Below are 21,800 nucleotides of genomic sequence, written 5' to 3' on the forward strand. Positions count from 1 at the left end.
TTCAGGCGACAATTTGTTACAGTGGTTAGGAACACAGCTGACATTTCTGAATGGCTTTGTTCGGTGCTGTTCTAGATGAGGCCAAGCAAATTGTAAACTAATTTAAACATCACTCTGTATTATACCAGCTACTTTGTCTTACACTGTTTGCTAATAAAGTACCCCAAATTAAGTCAAAACTAGTTAAATAGGTGAGCTGGAGTGTGTTCTTCAGAAGATATCTACACAAGGGTCACTGCCTGTAAAGAAAAACGACACAAAAAACAACAACAAAAAAAACCAGGATGAGAATTTGATCATATGGATAGTTGAAACTGCATTTGGATTGTAATCACATCTGTATGACTTTTAGAAGAAGCAAAAAAAGAAAGGATATGCTAAAAGATGTTAAGACATTTGGGAATTGTGGCAGTGGGAACAGTAAAGATTGGCTTGAACAATGTGTGTAAACTTATCTGGAAGGAAAGTGGGGTTTTAAAGCTGAAAGAAACAAAGCTAACTTTTGTTGAAATGTCCACAATATTTTAGGTAATCAATGATGTGTTTCTCTGAAAATAAGAGTGGGCCTTATATTAGTTTTTGCTCCAAAAGATGCATTAGGGCTTATATTCAGGGGATGTCATCCTGAAAAATTATGCTAGGGCTTATTTTCCAGTTAGGTCTTGTTTTCAGGGAAACACGGTATATACACAGAGGGTGGCAAAAAAATGTATACACATTTTAAGAAAGGAAAACTGTATTGAAATTGTAATAATATATACCGATAACAAAAGGTGAACACAAGTCACACCTCACTACTGCAATTACAAGAGATGCTCAAAGTGGTTACCATCAGCGTCCAGACACTTCTGATGATGGCGAACTACTGCTTGAGCAACGTTGACCAAAATGTATATATTTTTTTGGCAAGTGGTGTATGCTCACACATTTAAAATAGCATCATTCTATTATTACTACCAAGTGCTTCTCAGCTTTGACACTCTTGATATTTGGAACCAGATTATCTGTTGTTCTGGGGACTGTCCTGTTCATGGTGGGGTAGTTTGCAGAATTCTTGGCTTCTACCCAGTAGCACCCTTGAGTTGTGACACACAAAAATGTCTTCAGATATTGCCACATGTCCTCTGGGGGGAAAAACCGCGCCTCTTGTCCCAAATGAGAACCATTGTTCACAACAAGGAATCAGTTATTATTATCATTAATTCAAAGATAGGGAAACTCGAGGTAGAAAGAGGTAAAAACACGTGCACACGTTCCCAGGAAAATGCCATGTGCTCAATGCATACATTCAGCATTACTTCCTGGAGTTGAATCAGGATATTTCAGTGCCCTGGTTGATTGTTCTCCAAAGAATTGTTTCGAAGTCATAGTGATACTATTGTTATTAATCACAACGGCATGAAACGCGGTGTCACTGTGACTCCAAACCACCCATTACCTCAGAGAACTCTGTCCAAGTTCCACCTGGATTGGGGATTTGTTAAGTCAGGATTTGGGTGTTGTACAGACATTCCATAAAAAGGACCAATAAAACTCAACACCTCCTTCCAGTGTTCTCTGGTAAGCAAAAGTCAGTGCCGAATCTGTGGGTCCCATTGTGCATCAAAGTAGAAATGTCAGTTTACAAAGGAACTTGTCCCAGTAAAGGGCCTCCAGTGACTTTTCTGAAGACAATAACTTTAAATAATGATGAGTAACAGCGGTTCCAGTGGTGGAAACAATTCCTATACGGTTATGTGTTCAGTCTTAAGCTGAGGCTTAGAATTGGTGGGGACTGACGTTATTCTCTCTCTATAGAAAATGCCAGAAGAGGTCATTGTGGAGTGACGATTCACAGCTGTGGTTTCCCTGACACCCGGAAGGTGCTTTCAAAGCAAGGGGTATCTTGGCTTTTCAGAAAGGGATTAGCAAAACAAGAATTCCCTGGGATTCTTGTTACCTTTTTAACAGTAATTGTGCACACAGTGTTTTGAGGTAGAAGGATGCTGTGTTGCTCTACCCTGGATTCTGGGAGGTCGGGCACAGCTGCAGTGTGGGAGACGGGTACAAGAACCGAGACAATAGGAAGACTAAAGGCACATTACTTCCTTGCTAAAAGTAAAATCGTGTTCTTGATAACATGTCCCAGCCCTGATAACTTCAAAACTCTTTGTTTTGTAACACTAGTGAAATGTCTACACACACACACACACACACACACACACACACACACACACACACACACACACAATTATAAGCCTTTCCTCTCTTGATCCTGTGCTCTGTCTGTGTAATGTCTCTCTCTCTCTCTCTCTCTCTCTCTCTCACCGCCCCCCCCCCCCCCACACACACACACTTTTTAAGAATTAAGTTGAACATCTAAGATGAGATCAGTAGTCTTGCTGCACTACTGGGGATGCACTTTTTGTATACTTGCTTTTGCTATATAAAAAAAGTGAAGAATGCAGCAAAAGAAAATATTGAAGAAAAATACATATGGAGTGGGCTTTTTTTTTTATCAGTAAATAGAATTAGTTCACTTACTTTAATAAATCATATAAATGGAAAAGTGTGTTGTTATGAAACATGACCATACTTTATCTATAGGAAGAAAAAAAAAAGATCACAAAGGCTTTAGAAAACGCTTGACTTTAGTTGGAGGAGCGTAAGGGCACCAGAACAGATGATGGTACCCTAATAGCCCTTTTTAAGAATGACAGGGCGCCGCCATTAGCATCCTTTTATATCCTTGGAAATTGCTCATGCCTCGCTTTTCTGGTTCCTATCTGCCTGACTCTTTTTTATTTCTCTTTCAATTTCGTCCGCGCTCGGATAAGCGCATGCTAACACAATATGATTGAGCTGTAAAATGGAACGCTGTCGCCTCTAATCTCTTTTATGTAGATATGGAGGCACTGCACACTCCACTTCATTCTCTCTCCATTGTTGGCCTTTTTCAGAATGGGCTGCCAAGTAATGGAGGCTCCATCAAATATTAGAGCTAGGTTTCACAGGGTGTGATAAGATGATTATCAGCCCAGCAGTCAGATCTATTATTGTTCTTTGTGGTGGATTCAAATATTATTATGTACTGTAACTTGGTTAGCAAAATGCACAATGTGCTTAGTCAGATGGTGCTTTAAAAAGCATAACCCATATTAACTGACCTATATAAATGGCTTAAATATATGTATGGATCTTTCAGACAGTTTACTTTGAAAGAATAGGTGTTTGAACAATTAAGTGAATGGATGCATTTTAGACGATTTTTTTACTTTATCAAATATGGCAATTTTTTAGGTAGGCTTGTTTATTTTTAACATAACAGATTAAACAACTATATACTAAAGAAGATGCACTCTGCTCAAATTTGGGGTCTCTTAGTTACATTTTTAAAATTATGTCTATTGTAATGACATCAAACAAAAAAATTACAATTTTGCTTCATATAAAGTGAAGGCAGGTAATATTAAACTCTAAAAGAAAACCACACTAGGAAGATAATGTGATAAAATAGACTTTACATATAGTTATTCACATTAGAAACAGAAATCTAAAGTATAGAAGCCAGTATTTTCCATTTACACTGAAACATTTTTTGTGAAAACATTTAGTTAGAAGAATGTATCAAAAATTACTTATTGAGTTGGTTTATTATATTTTTTTTAAAAGAAGTATTTAGACTTTTCTAGAAATAACATAAGTCTCTAAAGAACATGGATAAACTATTTCTACATTAGTATATAAATTTTGTGGGAGAATACCCAAGAATATTTTGAACATTTATTGCTAATGATATTGCTTAAATTTACATCATATGTTTTAATGCATTTTTATGTAGAGACCATTTTTTAAGATTATATCATTCCCTAAACCAAAGTTGTGGGAGTTTCATTTTTTAAATGCTCGTTGCATACCTTAAATTGGTAGCACCATTACGTGATTATGATACGTGCAAAAGCACAAAAAAATGTGATGGGAATAATTACTGTAAAATCACATTCCCATTTGTAACACAAAATATGTTTCCATGTATAAGTGTGTAAGTATGGTTTGATGTACAGGAAAGAGGGCATTGTTGACAGAGAGAGTTATATGTAAATAGCACCCCATGCTCTGTTTTGGATCTGTATCTTTGGCACTGGATAAATGTTTTATTGATCAGTTGATTAAAAATATGTGTAGCACAGGACTGTGCATTGGCTGTGAGGCTCCACTCACTACCCCACCCTGTAACTTAATTTACATGTAGCTGTCATTTTTATTTTGCTATGAATGAATTAAAGCGGATACAGCTTCTTTTCTCAGCATTAATTTTTCCATTGTGCATGTAAGTTAATGATTTCAGAACTATGAAATAGTTGAGTCTTTTAGATAAGTGGAGAAAATATAAATTTAAGACCAAAGCCTTGGCACTTAATAATACCACTCAAATTATAAGTATATGCAATTACCAAGTATTTGGAGGTTATATTTAATGGACCTGGTCGTTGTATACCTGTGTACCTATGTTTGTGATTTATAAGGGTAGAATGATTTTGAAAGTCAAATCTAAAAACCCGATTTGTACTTGTTTGAGTAATTTTTTTCTAAGTTACTTAATTGTTGTAGCCGTTAGTTGTACTATGGAAACCAAATGAGGAAAAAATACACATGCAAGTTAAACACATATGTTTAATTAATTTCCAAGTTGTAAAGCATGACCTAAATGTAAAATATTTAGTGTTCATTTTAGTTTCTAAGATACTGCACATATTGTCATTTTGTTGCAATTAAAATCAAGTTATCCAAAAAGTTACTGTTCATCAAAACCATTTCAAAAAATATTCAGAATGAATATTGGTTGTAATAGGGAGGGAGTGAGCTTATTTAACCGGGAGGATTATTGTATGGCTATTGTCATCATTTTGTCCTTGGTGGGCAGGATCATTAGCATCTAAATAATTTAGTCACTCCTCTTTGGCCAAACCTAAACTAACTCAATGAAGTCACAACCGTGATATGGAAATAGAAACCACCAAGTTGGGAAGTATTTAACTTAAATATGGTTGTGAAAAAAGTACTCGGAAGTATCTCCTAAGGACTCGGTCATTTTCCACAGCTACCCTTGCTAGAAAAGAAAACGTATAGACCAACACACAAGTTGCCAGGTTTCCTAGACAGAGCCCTCAAGAGGCTTCCAGAGACACTGAAATGTTCTTCAAGATACAGAGATGTCTTCATATGCGGTGCCACTGCCTGTGACCTAAGTCACTGTTCTGTCACCATGCTGAATTACCTGTGCTCTTGTGAGCTCTATACCAGCATTACTTCTGCTCAGTTACTATGTGTCCCAAAAATATACACAGGCATCCATACATAGGCATGCCATTGGATACCTCTGATCAAAGAGGAATCATAACTTCGTAGCAACCGTGAATATAATTTAAGCATCTGAGTGTCTGCTATGTACCTAACACTGTGTTTGGTACTAGGGGAAATATGAAAGATTCACATGGTGTGCTATTTACCCTAACTCATGCATCTGTGTCTACATAAATATATATGCATGCATGTGCGTCTATGTGGCCATCTCCTTTTTCATGGGATTAAGCTTAAATGCAGGAATAACACACATCTGTGTAGTTCTTCGTTTACAAAGCACTTTTACAAACTTTTATTTGACGTTGACAACAATCCATAGGTATCCTGTAGGTGGGACTCACACTATTAGAAATGGTCCTTGAACCCATAGAATATTTACCTTCAATGACTTTTTACCAGTAACTTCCGTATGTCTTTCTTCCCACTCGTCACCCACTTCCCCCACGTTCTTTGTCACTTGTTCCACATTACCTACCTGCTTTTCAGAACACATCTAGGCAAATGTAACACACTTGTCCTGTTCTCAAATATTGTCTTCTACACGATTACAAAATGAAAGATTAAAGGAAAGGAGAATAACTTAAAAAAGGAAATGGAGGACACATCTTCAAATCAGTACAACACAGGTTCTGCTTTTAAGACCCTCACAGCATAGTGGGTGATTCAGAAAGATGAACTGACAGCCATAACCCAGGGATGAGGGTGGTGATGTAGTTCTCTCACCCAGAATCACATGGGCGGATGAAAGGAATACATGGTCAAAAGTATAGCATGAGGCTGGAGACACAGGCAGCGGCCCCGTCGTGAAAGATTTTAAATTTCATGCTAAGGAAATAACATTTTATACTGAAAGCGACAGGGAGCCATTGAAAGTTTAAACTGAGCCATATGATTGGAACTGCCTTTTGAAAAGATTAAAATCATAGCTTTTGAGTCAACTCACATAAAGAAAGATAACCCAATACTTTTTGAAAATATGTTACGTTCCTGAGTGTTGAAGGTTTCTATTTGTACTGGGTCCTAAACTGTGATATCATTTTCAGGCAAGGTCTTGGTAAGTGCTAAGCTTCTTTGAATGATAAGGTGATAGGATAAGTCCCGTCATTCAGTTTACTATATATCATGATCTTCCAGAAGCCTGAAATAGCCCAAAATCTACCTGAGGAAGATCAAATTATTGGTATTTTATAGACCTAGCCCAGTTCCTATCTTGCTGTTTTGGAATTCTGTTTGTGAATGGAGCTGTTACCTCTGAGTTTTAGGTTCTTCTCACGGCTGCTTCATGAGTTAAAGAGAGAATGGTTTTCGTGTCTTGTGAGAAAATTGTTATACGAAAACTAGTATAATTAGTATAATCCATATATGCTTCCATGCTTAATTAACATTTTTTGCCCACCTCTAAAAGAATCGAAGGAAGAAGAACAAAATCTGATGTCCACATATTTTGTTTCTCACTTGGCTCCTTTTTTGACCCTCTCTCCAACCCAAATCCCACCTCCCTTTGGTGGCCTAGTGGCACTTTTTCCCCTGCGTCCCCCTTTATCTGCCTCAGCCAATCTCCAAATGAATGCATGTCTATCCTGGCCTTGGCTTTGACACTCTGGATATATTGATTAATAGTTGCCCTAAGCTCCTTTTAGCAAATCAAATTTTCACTTTTAGCAAGGATTTCGCCTCTGATTTATTCAGCAAAGTGAAATGCACTAAATTGACTTTGACATTCAGGGAAAATGGCTGAAAAACAAAGAGCAGAGGAAAGAGATATAAATTGTGTGGCAGCTGGAGACTTCAGGCATCAGAGAAACAGTTTTCTATAGAATACAGAGCAATTTAAAATCACTATTTAAACACACGGAGAAGTGAATTCTTAAAAAAAAAAAAAGTAACTGCTGAGTTTTCTTTTTGAAAGGGTGCATTACTCAGCTGAACTCAGGATTTCTGGTACAGTACATTATATATTTTGTACATAAAAATAGCTGTGTAATGCAGGATTACACGTATCAAATTTAGTCTGTGAAAGCTCAGACGTAACCTAGTTATTTGGGAAAATAAATATTCAAGTCATCCCACACAAAACAGAACGATTAACTTGCAAGTACTTGTGCTTTGAAGTGGTAGCAGTAGAGTGTGTGTGTGTGCGTGTGTGTGTGTGTGTGTGTTAAAGAATGGAGCTTTTTCATCACCATGAAGAGAATTTGAAATAATTTTGGATCCCAAACTTCAGTATAGAAAAGCTATATACCTTTGCCCTTCTGGGAGCCTTTTCCCCAAGAATGTCAGCCTTGACTGTGTTGTGTGTGTGTGTGTGTGAGTGTGTGTGTGAGAGAGTGTGTGAGTGTGTGCATATATGTGAGTGTGTGTGAGTGTGTGTGTGAGTGTGTGACTAAGTCATCCTACTTCCTTGTTAGAACAAGGTTGAATGAATAAGGAACCATCAGGCTGAAGATACAAAGTGTGGTTTTGATGTGTAAAAAGAAATGGCGCGGGTGTGGATGAGGAAAGAGCAAAGGGAGTTGAACTGAACTCACTGTGGTACTTGGGGAGGAATGAAAGGTGTGAGGGCTATCAGAGAATAGTTTTTGGTATTGAGAGCTAACAGACTGTTGCATCACCTCCATGGAGGGGTTGTCAGAGTAGAGAAAGGAGAAGGGCGAGGTGAAATCTACAGCTGGAACTTGCATCTTTCCTGTTCAGCATGAATTTATTAACCAGAGTCAAGGTCACGTAGTCAAGGCACTGCCCTCCCTTTAACTATGTATGTTGTTATTCTCTTTCCTTTCGTTTTTGACAAATCTATGTCCAAACAACCCAAGCTGTGCATATCAGTGACATTTTACAAATCAGAGAATATCTTAACACACAACCAGATATGGCCATAAGCATCTAATTTCCCTAAAATCAAACTGCGTCCTCCCTAATCCATGCCACCTTCAACCATTCTGACTCTTAATTCGAACAGTACAGTTAAAAGAACCTATTTAACCTGCCAAATTCACTTTAATAGGCCAAACTTTCTAAGAAGTTTCTGCTGTATGACAAACACTTCTTTTTGTTTATAAAATACCTTTATATTCCTTTTAAAAAGAAAATTGTTTCCTTTTTTACCAGAAAGAAAATATATATGATTTTTTCTCTATGAAGCATTCAACAACTTTTATTTTTTATTTATTTTTGCTGAGTTATTTTTTTTTTTTCTTCACCAAGAGTCAGGAACAATGTACACAGCATACAAACTCCAACTAGATTGGATGTTCAGCTTTTGTTTTATACTTGGATCTCTTCTAGTGTAGTTTAGTATTATTCTTATATGAATGAAAAAGTACCGGTGAATTGTAATTTAGTGAAAGTGAACAATATAATGGATAAATACCACCCCTTGGTAATGCCTAGAGCTGGAGTCAATTCAACTTAGTGAATCCCGAAATTTGATCATTCTCCATTAATCACATACCTTGGCTTCCAGATAAGGACATTCTATTTCCAGTGCCAGAACGGCCATTAGGTCCTAACTGCAGATTGTTTATAAAATCAAGAAGGAGAAAGGACCTGTTTCTCCAACTGGATTTTGATGAAGCGAGTGGAGACCTGGCTGGCCAGGTGGGCAGCACGGTCTCAGGTTGGAGTCATCGGAGCCCAATTAAATACCGTCGCTCCAGGGGTGTCCCTAAAGAGCAGCGCCCTCCTCTCCCCGTGAAGGAGGCTCACACCTGCTTAACCTACATTAGGAAAGGATTAATTACCTGAAGTGCTGGGCCCCCTCAGCCAGTCAGCACGTTTGTGGCAGGGCACATGGTGGCCTGGGCTGAGGAGGGAGAGAGGGAGAAGAAGCAGCTGGGGTTCCTGGAAAGACTAACGCCTCCTGACGTCGTCAGCACTTTAGGAAAAAAACGTCCAGTCGTACTGGTTTTTGTGATTTTCTGTGTCCTGGTGGCAGAACCCAGTGACAGGAGGTCTTCAGCACACAGATGTCTACACCTAAAGAAGGGGAACACTCCAAAGAGGGCTTTTCAACGGTGCATGTTACTCAGATTAACCTTTTGTGGAAAAACACGCAGTGATTACTTAAGGCATTTCTGATGTATTTCTGTTACTGTTATTCTGATGTCAGGGGCTGTATGATCGATTTCCCCAAAGTTTTAAAAATGTGCTTGCTTATTGAGAAACAATAAGCCCAGAGGAAGCTTTGTGACACCTTTTTGAAGTAAATGAAATGATGTGACAGAGAGAACTCTTCCCCCTCCTCCCAAAATTAATTCTCAGATGATTAAGCCTGAAAGGACAGTCGGGATAATTGGCTAGAACTTGGCATTTTAAGAGAAGGGACTACAGTTATTGCAGTGGGCAGTGTACCATCTTTGGAGTTACAGATCTGGGTTTAAATTCTGATATTGCTGCATTCCATGAACTCAGTTTGTTTATGTGCAAGATGGAAAGAATAATGTCTGCTTCGTAGGTTGCTAGGACAATTCAATGAGCTAATGCATATAAAGTGCGCAATCCAATCTTTGACGTGTAATTGTAAGTGTTCAATAAGGGCAAATGCCTTCCCTTACTCATTCACTTATGGAGAAAGACACTGAAGACCAGGAAAGGTGAGTGACTTACCCAAAGTCACAAGACAGTCAGTGACAGAGTTGAGACTAAAACTAGGGTCTTTTAACTCCAAGTTGGGCACCAATTGATATTTGTCATTATCACTATCAGTTTTTCAGAAAAAAAAAAAAAAGTATACATTCTTATGCATAGTAGTAAATATTAGCAAATTATCTTAATTTTATCTCTTTTCTATATTACACCACATCCTAGTACATTATCTACAAACACGTACATATATTGATGTGGACAATATATTTCTTAAAGATAGATTAGCAGTGAAAATGTTATAGAAAAGTTATTGTGGTGTATTTTAAAAATTGTATACCACAAATTATAAGCAATAAACCCATCTGTTGGTAATCTTTGATATGGACTGGATGTGTTATCGAGATACATCTGATCAAACCCCTTCCCGAAGCATTATATGTCTCTAGGTCTGGCTCAGGATCCTCTGTTTCAGGGAGATATAGTAGAGAGAAATCCCTGGCTAAGGCTTGAATTTAGACAGCATAGCCAACAGCCCAAAGTGGCCACAAATTTGCTGGACAGACGACCGTGGTGTAGAGCTAAGTGTCTCGATGACATAAGGATAAAATAACATGAATACATGTGATATGATGTTTATAAAGCATCACTGAATACACCTGCTCTGTAAAGCCTGATACTATCTTTGAAAACAATGTCTGAAAGATCAGTATATAACATTTGGTTGAAATTAGCTCATGAATAATGTACAGATTTCAAAGAACCTGGTCAGTTATCGAACCCATTTCTACTCAGTAAGGGGTTTAGGTTTTAAAATCTCTGTATTTGCTCTGAAACTTTAACTCAAACTTCCAAGGCAATTTTATATAGCCAGAATAGAATTATTTATTATTTCATTTGAATCTGATCACACTGTGTTGGTATGGTTGAATACATTTTATATGGGCTGAGAATGGGTGACGGATATCATCAAAACGTCAACTATGGTAATATTTGAGATATCTGAAGATGGTAATAAGCTCTAGAAATTCAATTTCACATTTTTCTAAATACTTTGTAATATTTAATTCACCAACAAAAATATTGTGCGTGAGATATTTTTGCAGCAAGTCAATACCCATTCATTCATGCACTGAACCAATATATACAGTGAGACCCTACTCTCTGATAGACCTTACACTAAAGTTGCTATTCTTGGGTGACTGTCTCGGTTATCACTTTATGATTATGAGACATCATTGACCTACAGTTAACATACTTTTTGAATTTTGATTTCAAGAATGTGTTGCCTTGTAGCTCACTCAGAATCATGGTTTCCATTTTTCTGTCACACATACTCAAGAGTCTTGCAGAAATGTTTTGAGAGTGATCTGAGTCCGATGTCAGCCATGCCTCCTGGCCCAGTATTTCAGAGTTTACCACTCTGCAGCTCTCCGTCCTGTGTTGTGTATATGAGTGATATTCTGTGAACTAAATTGAAGGCCGTGGACTGCCTGAGAGGGTTTTTAATGCTCTTTTCAAACCATGCATATGCGGTTGTTCTGAACCTATTTGACTTTTCAATGGTTGAACTACCTCAGAAACGAAATCTCTTTATGAACGGGGGCCTTCTTATTGCCTGAGTGTGTCAGGGTCCCTTTGCTTTCAGAAAAGGGTCTTCATTTACCTGGAATGATCATGGGGAGGCAGAGCTGATCACAGCTACAGCTTTTCTCAGGATTGTTCAGGTCGCGTTGCATCTCCTGTCGTAAACTTTTGTTCTCGCTGCCACGGCTCGGTTCAGAGGTACGGGCTCCATGTTGCATCCATACTTGGCTTGTTATCCTCTTATCAAGCCCTTAGCATCCCTTTGTTTATTTGAGGCGACAGGAAGACTGTGTAAAGGCTGCTTAGTCAGGGATATCAGCCTTGTTGGCAGGGGAGTGATTGCCAGTTGAAAAACAAGGCATTATTGCTCATTTTTCCCCTCTTATTAGTTTGATTACATTTGCAAATCAAATCAATCCATCAGACATGATCAGGCCTCGTCCGCATTTTAAGGAATAGTAATCTCCGTCTAATAAGATGCAAATGTGTCACATCGGTAAGTAACCAATAAATCATCGTCTTGTCTTTGGCAATCATTAAATATCAGAACCAACAGTCAATTTTTAGTATTTTCAATTTGCGATATGCCGCTGGAATATAAAGATAGATGGACGTAATTACACAAACCAAACACTATTTCAGTTCATTCCAGACAGCAAATTTAGTGGAAGGTATAACTGGCTTGTCATCACACTACATTATTCCTAGCGGTTCATGCAAAGTTCACAGACGAGCTTCAAATGGACATTGCTTTTTTTCAACTTCTAACAATGTCCCCACAGTGGCACAAACTTTGATGGAAGGAGTTGAACTGACGTGCACATGGCTGTGGCAGTCAGATGCCAACATGACAGGAAACATATGCTTTCTCCCGTCAGAAACTACTGGCAGTGCCAGGTCCAATCTTCTGTATTCGCTAGTAAAAAGAAAATGAACTCACACATGTAAAAATAAAGAAAAGCCAAAACAACCAAGAGCTCGTCGGATGATTTATTTCATCCTCATCTAGTTTGACAGAATGGTTTCCTCAGGGGAAAAAAGTGAACAAAAACTTTTTATTTTTCTGAGTTTCACATTTTTAGCACTTGTCTGTTTGAGCAATGTATTCTTTTCATCTAAGTCATTCTCTGTGAAAATGCAGTGTCTTCCTATGGCCAGAGAAGAAAGAGTGTGTTAATTGTGGACACAATAGGGAAATGTTGACACATAGAAAATGTTATGATTCAAAGGATAAGAAAATAAATTGTTTGGATGGAATATCTGATCTGAGTGTCTTTGCCCTAATTATGCTTGCTGGGCAGCTCAATATCTTCTGATCAACTGTGACAATTGCCCATTCATTCATTCATTTGCAGAAATTCTCACAAAGGGAAGCTCCTGCCCAATCTCTCTTTGTTCTATACGATTCCTTCAATACAATCAATATTCATACTTTCCCATCCTTTCTCAATATTTGTCCCTTGTCTATCTATTTCCATTTTTCTGAGTTCTAATATTAAAACAAACAAACAAACAAACAAAAAACAAAAAAACCCACAAAGAATGAAAAAAAAAAACTTAAAAATAAGTTTTTGATGATCCGATGATATTTAAAATGTACAACATTTCTCTCTTTGATTTCTGTTTTTTCACCTTCACCTCCTCTAGTTACTGACGTCACTTTGGGCCTTTCTTCTCTGCAAAAAGTTATTTGCTTTCTCCAGTGTAAGTTGCTAAATATGATGTGAAGAACATATTGCTACGACCTTGGTGCACCTGCTACTTATTTCGGTGGCAGTTCCAGTTGTCACTGACTGATTTCAGTTTGTCTTGACAGATTTATCATATCCTTTATGGTTAAACTCAGCGCTTAACAGTGGGCAGTGCCAGTCTGTGAATGACTAGAGAAAAGGAGTGAGGAAAGCAAACTCTATGGAGTATTAGTGAATAAAACATCTTATTTAGAGTCGATGAATTTAGATTTTGACTGCATTCCTTATCGATTTTAAATATTGGTATCTTGATGCTATTCCCACTGCTTGGCAGTGGGATACAAAGGCCAACAGGATACATGTGATCACACCATTGTAGAGCTTAGGGGTTTGCTTGGGGGGAAACAAATGAGCAAAGAGGCAGTAATAATACAGTGTTCCAGTGCATTGATGGGGGAGCACGGCATACTAACGTCACATCGTGGTGGGAACTCTAACTTTGGGAAACAGGGAAGGCTTCTTAAAGCCTTGACGGCTTCTTATGTAGTAATCCAATGATAATAAATGTATGCGGAGGCATCGAGATAGAGTTAGAGTTGAGCATTAGCTTCCTTCTGGTAATGAAACCAGTGATGTAGGTTACATGAGCCCCTTTTCCATATCTCTGCCCCATTGGTTAGCAGGGCTGACGAACAGCATTCATTGAATGAAGAACAGTCTTCCAAATTTTAAGAAATTACAATTTACAATCTGGATTAGATTATGAAGACAGGCCAGGAGGTTTCAAATTTAGACCGTGAAAATCTGCAGTAGCTTGAGCCAGCGAGCGGTCAGGCACCAATGTGAATCTGTGTAATGAACTTTTGAAATGTCTCCCATGTACCCGTTGGATGCACTCTACATGCCACACATTAGGGCAGGCCAAATGCACCATCCCTTTATGAAAACAATTTTATGCACCTCTTCCTATCTTCATATCCACTCTAGGTAAGAAGATTTCCAGCAGTCTTTTCCTTTCTGCAAAACTGTTGTGAATTTTTAAAATACAGCTCCGGTCTTTCCAGGGGATGGTTTTGCCAGCCAGCCCATGGAGCTCAAAGAACCCCATACGTAGCAGCAATTGCCAGGAACCCCTATGAGTTACAGCGGATGAAAGCTATACAGCCCAGGCCTTTGAAGCTTTGTACCAGAACCTTATGCTCTCTCTAACCGATTTACATACCACCATGGTATGTTTAATTTGCTTTTTCATCAAATCAATAATGGGTCTAATTGAAAAAATTGGCAGTGCTACGTGCCGCCTAACTACGGATCTCAATGTTTGCCGGCTAACGGGAGTGTTGCATAGCTCTGTGTCAGACACCTGTGTTATTGGTGTGCTCCTGCTTCTAACGCGTACAAAAACAAACATTAATACAGGTGGAGTGTGTGCACCGATTGATCACTGTGCTACAAGAATTAATCACCTGGCTTTCAGCTCGAAGAATAAAATTTACATCTTTAATGTAGGAAATGTATTAACACACACGCTTGCACCATCGACTTAGGGTGATGTCAGCAGTCAGGCACATGCAGCCCCATGCAGACGTGTTCCCATGGACACGTGGACCTGGGTATACAGACTTATGGCCAGGTTTGACATTCCCTGATAGCGTATTTAAAATTTGCGTTGGAGACTGTGTGTGTGTGTGTGTGTGTGTGTGTGTGTGTGTGTGAATAGTGATTGGAAAATATTAGGCAAGTATGATTCAACCTAAGTCACTCCAACTTTGAAGTCTGGAAATCTGCCTTCAAAACTCTGTGACAAAGCCTTTGAATTGAGTGTTATTTTCTCATCTCAATCCAGAATGGATTTTGGTAACATCATCACCATCATCACCATGGAGTTACATTTTGAGCACTTACTACGTGTCAGGCCCCGTGGTTTTTTATGCACATGATGTCAGTTATTCTTCAAAGCAACCCTATAGCTGAGGATTTGCCTCTGAGGCCATTTTATAACGGAGAAAATGGAAGCTTAGAAAAGTCAAACAGTTTGCCTAAAGTCCCAAAGCCAGTGAAGCTGTGAAGACGAGATTTAAATTCAGATAAATTGGATTGCAAAGCCTGATTTTTGCTATGCTTACCCAACTTACCAGTATATACTAGTTCAATTTCTTTCTCTCTCTCTCTCTCTCTCTCTCTCTCTCTCTCTCTCTCTCAATGGGATCTCAAAAACTTCTGCTAGTGAAACACATATTTCATTGGTGCATCCCCATAATGTTGATTTCATAGTTATTGCAGGACTGGCTACATAATTGGTGGGGTCCAGTCAAAACAAAAATGCAGAACTCATTAAAAATTATCAAGAATTTCAAAATGGCAACAGCAGAGCATGAAACCAAGTATGGCTCCCTACACAGGCTGCATACCCTGGACCTGGCCTGGTATTGCTCTGAGTGATGGACATTTTGCTTGGGGACAAGTTTCACAGATAGAGGAGTCTCTCTCATTCAGGTCTATGCATGGTTAGACCTGGGGAAATGCTGCATTGACCAGGCAAGCAATTTTAAATATCATCATTATCAGTAATGAGCACTTTATTTAGGAAAGAGAAGATGGTTTTCATCATCCCTAACCATGTTCCCGTCTTGGGGCACTTTTGCCTCATAGGGAATATTTGCAATGTGTAGAGGCATTTTGATGGTCATACTCAGAGAGGCAGCTAAATAATCGACCATTCACAGGACAGCCTCCCACTCCGTCCTCTCCAACAAAGAATTATTCAGCCTAAAATATCAGTAGTGTTGAGGTTGAGAAACCTGTCATAAACCATCACACTGGTGAGGTGTTTGAGTTTAGTATTCAGTTTTGCAAATCTTATAAATGAATCCATAAATAAATATGGTAGCTTTATTACCAAAGAGAAGGCCTCACTTCACAAGATGCCACCTTCATCTACAAGACCAATAAATAATTATTGGGCAGCCAAGGTGCATTTGTACCAGCACTTTGTGGCCCATCTGTAAGTTTTATCTTTGGTATTTAAAGACAAAACAGAAAGGTTAGTGGACTCTAAAAAGTGACCATGACACATTTGAATTAAGAGCTTTATTGGAAATTTTATAGGAGATATTTATTACATGGCTAATTACATATTCCCACATGCTGGTGAGAAAGGAAGAGTTTTAGCACATGGAATAAGCAACATGCATTTTAACTAATATATAAATGTGTATTTATTCATCAAAGAGAAACCTCTTCTTAGTTATTTGGATGTAAATAACGTTTATAAAAATTTACAAATGTTAAGTGATAAATGTTCAAAAATACTCAGGTACATGCTACGTATATTTAAAGACATATGAATTTTTGATGGAGAAATGTTTTATAATAGCTTACATGAATAACATCAAAATAATTCTAAATATGTTACTATGAATCTGGACAGTCTTAGAATCAGTGAGTTGAAATGGGTATGTCATAAGCTTGTCAGTGAATTTTATAAAGTTTATATAAAACCATTTATTATATGTTAATATAGTGCTATATTGATTAATACTTTGGCAATTACTCATAAACATGTATGAGGCTATATAATACAACTCTTGCTGGCATGTTCCAATTCTTAAATTGCTTTTCTAATCATTTAAGAGGAAACATAAACTATAATTACCATCTTTACACACAGAAATTTCCATTTAAGTAAATATGATGTAACTATCCTTCCGCTCAGTTTCTCTCCACCTAAGGATAATATGTCAAATTTCAAACAGCCCAACTCTGTACAGCTTTGCTGAAAAGGAACAAATATATATATATATTTTTTTTTTTTTTTTTTTTTTCTGGGTAACCTACAAATGTGTTATAATTGTGAAGGAGTCCCTTAGCCCTTCCCTCAGAGGCCATTTAAACTCTTTCTAGGAGCTATTCCAATGAGCTTACGCCTTCTTCTAATGTGAGCAGGTTTGGGAGGAGGTAGATGTCAAAGGGGATCCCATAGACGTGACAGAAAATACGAGTCTGCACACAGAAATGAGAAACGCAGATTGAGGACTGAGAGACCTAGCACTGGAGCCTCTGTAATGTGGGTTTGCGCAGGCCCACCTTCCTCGTTCCCAGCTCAGTGTAGCTTGGATCTCCTGATGCTCCTAATGGTGTGTGGCTTCTGAATCACCAGGATACTTAAATATGTATTTCATAGATGTAGTTTAAGAAGACCAAGAAATATGTCATCTTTTTTTTTTTTTTTTTTAAGGAATCGCTCCAAGATGATTACAATGTAAAACACTATATGTCTATTTTGGAGTTTTATGGAATGAAATTCACCAAGGCAAGATGCCTCCTTCCTTTATAATTGTGAATTTTTGCTGTTAATGAAACAATCATCACAATGATTGTCCTAGGCACAGTGATGTTCACATTACAAGATGTTTCCAAATACATTTGATGTTCATTTGCATTTGAGACCTTCACGAGCCCTGGGAGGTTGTTATGGTCACTGTCTTATTTTGATGGGATAAGGAAACCGAGACCCAAAGGTTTCCTGGTTTCCTCTAGCGTCACACAGTTGACTCCGCACATCTACATCCTGAAGAATATCACTCGGGTCAGTGTTCATCACATCTTGCAAGATATGTGAATTCAAGGTAGCTGAAATTTCCATTATTGTAATACTTGCAATAATTTTCTAAGATTTAAAACATGTTTTGCATGGGTAGAGCATAAAAATGTGTTGAGGTAAGATTCTATAATCTCTATTTTTTTTTGGAAATAGGTCTTTCTCTTAAAAATCTGGGACGTAACTTGTCACTAAGATTTTAAGTATAAATAGAATCCTGCATGGTACATGCAAGTCTGTATGAACCATGCAAAAGTGTGGACCTAGAACAACTTTAGTCAATGAATAGATAAATAAGTAAATAGAAAAAAATTCAATCCTACAACATTATTGAATATTTTTATATGTAATGCAGTGTTTGTTAAACACCATTCAAATATTCAAATGTATTTGGAAAAAACAGTATAAAAATGTGATCATTTGGAAAAAAACAAAGATTTTTGAGGACAATTCAAGATACATGTGGAATAAATGTTACAATGTGTTCTAACTCAGGATGGGAAACCAGTCATTTTCGTAATATTGTTGAAGAGTCTTCCATCTCGTCACCCTCCTGTTCCATTGGATTCTGATAGAAACCTCTAAGCAGACAGGTGCCTCGGCGTCCATCCTTGCCTGGATGTGGCTCTCTGTTATGTAACTACGTGTCGATGTCTCATTTATATCTGTATTTAAAAATGAGAGCTCATTTTTAAGGATTATTTATAAGGCACTGAAAAAAGATGCATCCTTCAGGAAAACAAAAACCTTGAATCTTACTGAAGTGATTAAATAAAAAGTCCACCCTTTAGGAGGGAGATAGAACATAGTCTCAGAAAGAGGGGGAAAAATGGAATTCGGCAGAATGTGAGCATTAGAAAGAATTTCCTCTGCAAGTAGCATAGAAAGAAAGGATAGGAGTTGATCACTGAACATTCATAGTAGAACCAGAAAATTCACTGCCCCCACCCCCACACACAAAAAAAATAACCACACATACTATACCCACAGAACATAGTATATCTAGTTTGTGGATTCACCAAAGAGTATGTTTAGGTCAATTTATTACCAGGTAACCTGGGGTAGGCGCTTGGAAGTTGAAGTTCCCGGGAACCTGGTCTGTGATTGTACTAGGGGTCCACGAGAAAGTTTGGGGTGAAGGGTTTAGGATAAAGGTAAACGCACTATTTGAGAAAAACGAAAGGCTTGCCTGAGAGAAATTTCTGGCAGGATTCTGCTCTATAAATGATGGCAGACATACAATAAAATACAAGTTAAAACACATATTTGGAACCCATATGCTGACCTTGTTTAAGAGACAGGAAGACTTGGATCTTCTCTATAGTCTCTCATCTTCTGCTTTGGGTTGGGGTAAATATCACAAAAATAACCAACAGACTCGACATGTCTGAACAAACCCTACTTCCTTAAATATCATTATTTCCTAAACTTACTATTAAACAGAGGTTCACACTCCGTAATGGCTAACAACATATGGGAGATGATAATACCATTGGCTAAGAGATAACATTTAGTTCTCAATCCTTCTGTGATCCTATTGAATTTGCCTGTTAAATTCTTGGTGTAATTAAAGCAGATAGGAGCCTTCATACATTTTGTTGCAAATTGATATGATCTCCTTTGTCTGTGATCTAAGTGAGATTGCCCTGTAGTTTTTAATTTAGCAGGTTAAGAGGCACAATTAAAATATCATGAAAAAGATCATAATCAGAAACCGTCTTTTGGGTTGTCCCTGCCAAGTTGATAAAGGGATCGGTGTATTTAATAATTACCTCCTTTGCTGTTCATTTGTTCTATTTGTGAGAAGAAGTGTTAATAAATACCTCCCACTATTCCAGTGGGAAAGGCTTTCCACCTAATTAATAAAACTTGGAAGAATAGCTAGGACATTGAACCATATCTTTCTTCCTGGGGCTGCCTGCCTCAATAAAGAATCCATGTCTCCTTTCTGTGTTACTAAACGTCATCTTCCTGGGTTATAAAGGAACCTCTTGAAAAACTGTCAGTATTCAATAGGAATAAGAAAAGCACATTTTTGGATTTTTTTTTTTTTTAAGAAATTATTCAACCGTTGAATTTTAAGTGGTGAAAATTCCTAATCGAGTAGAATTATTCTTTCTAAAGAATATACCTTAGTAAAAGCACCAGAATAAAGAAAGGTTCATATTGGTGTGTAATTGACTTTGAATAAATCTTTATTTCTAGCTATTGTTTCTCCTATAGTTCAATTAATCAAGTACTTTCTAGGACTTGAACCTCCATTTAGCATGAGCACCCTTACATCTACACCTTTACTGTCAATTTTCAAATGCCGAGTTACTTGTGCATATGTTTACATATACGAAAATGGAATTTAGAAATGAAAAATTTGAAAACATACCGTTAGTTCACACATGCTAGGGACTGATATAGACAACTTACTCTCGTGAGTTTAGTGCATATCTGAGCTCCTACATTATGTCAAAGACCAGTCAACAACTTAAACAAGGTCCTTTGTCTATGCCCACTTGCAATCTTCAGTTAGAGGCTTAAATTATGAGTCTGATGTTACACCTTTTTGTTCCAATGAAAAATGGGTAGCAAATGTAAATAAGTGTAACAAATGATCTCTCAAATTTTTTCTCTGCATAGAATATGGATGGTATACACCCATTTCATACTATATGAATTGTTGAGTCCATTGGCTTGGTTGAGATTTTTCAGAATATGAAAATAGCAATATCTAAAACCTATGAGATGTGTTAATAAGGGAGAAAGCTCATAAGGCTACCTCTGTCTTAAGTGTATGACAAGCTGGAAATATTAAAGTACATGAATTCTACATGCCACGTGGCCAGACAGTATCTCCTAGAATGATTAGGGAAAGGGACATAAGGTGTTAAACTCTGGTAATTTTTTTTCCTGTTTCTAACTTTAAGTATTTTTCTAATCACATTTTAAAATAGCATTTTTTTTAGACTGTTCTTTAGAGGGCAGATAGAAGACATATTTTGGGAGAAAAAAATTTTTGTATGTATTGCTTAAATCTCAAGTTAAATTGGTCTTCCTTTGCATTGAAGATGGGATAAGAAACATTTTAAACACCTTCCATTAAAAACCTACTAAATTCACAATGCAATGTTAGTGTTGAGCATAGCATCATTCATTCATTCATTCATTCATTCATTCAAGTATTTTATAAAAGCATACTCTGTGTGAAGCTCTGCTTAATACTAGTGATAGAATAGTGAACAAAAGTGATAAAACAAATCCCCACTCTTGTGGAGTTTGAACTCTAGTGGGGAGACAGAAAATGGACAGGAGAAACTGCATGTGTAAAGGTCTGAGGCAGGAGTGTGTTTGAATATTACAGGACAAGCGAGTAGGGTCAAATGGATGCGCTCAAGACGGGGGAAGGAGGTAGAACATGAGGTCGGGGAGGGGAGGGGAGGAGGGGAACTGACTGTCATGGTGCTTTCAAGTGTGGCACTTCATTTAATCATCTGTTTGTGAATATCCTCAATAATCGACCGAGTTAAAATTCTGTACTTTCAAGTGATGCTCGGGCCATGACATCCTTGTACAAGGATGATACTATGTGTGAAGATTCTTCCAATTCATTCAATAAAGAAATGGTCAGCCCTTGTGTAACATCCGGCGTGGCCCAAAATGTCCATGCTGACGTTATCCTTTCTTGTGCCTGAGGAGCCATCCCTCCACAGACTTGAAATTAGGCGTCATTTTATTTGTACAATTAGAAGGGCCATCCTCATTTCCTAGGCTGTACTGAATATGTTGGGCTTAGAGTATAGGAAATGAAGATACATAGCGCAATCCATCGTTAACATAGATCATGCCAACACATGTGTGAGTCCCACTTTTGTTCATGACAGTGCCATTGAGCTTGAACAATGCAGAGGTTAGGGGTGCTGATCTCCTGCGCGATCGAAAATCCATGCCTCCCTTTGGACTCCCCCAAATCTTGAGTTGTCCCTCGGTTATTTATACAGGATTGGTTC

General features: G+C 37.8%; 1 protein-coding gene across 9 annotated transcripts in view; it reads left to right on the top strand.

The window, feature by feature from the left end:
* Window positions 1–21,800, top strand: part of ESRRG (estrogen related receptor gamma) — a 547,928-nt gene that overhangs the window by 490,641 nt on the left and 35,487 nt on the right. The window lies entirely within an intron of this gene.

The sequence above is a fragment of the Rhinolophus sinicus genome, linkage group LG12, assembly GCF_036562045.2.
Source record: "Rhinolophus sinicus isolate RSC01 linkage group LG12, ASM3656204v1, whole genome shotgun sequence".
NCBI classification, from domain to species: domain Eukaryota; kingdom Metazoa; phylum Chordata; class Mammalia; order Chiroptera; family Rhinolophidae; genus Rhinolophus; species Rhinolophus sinicus.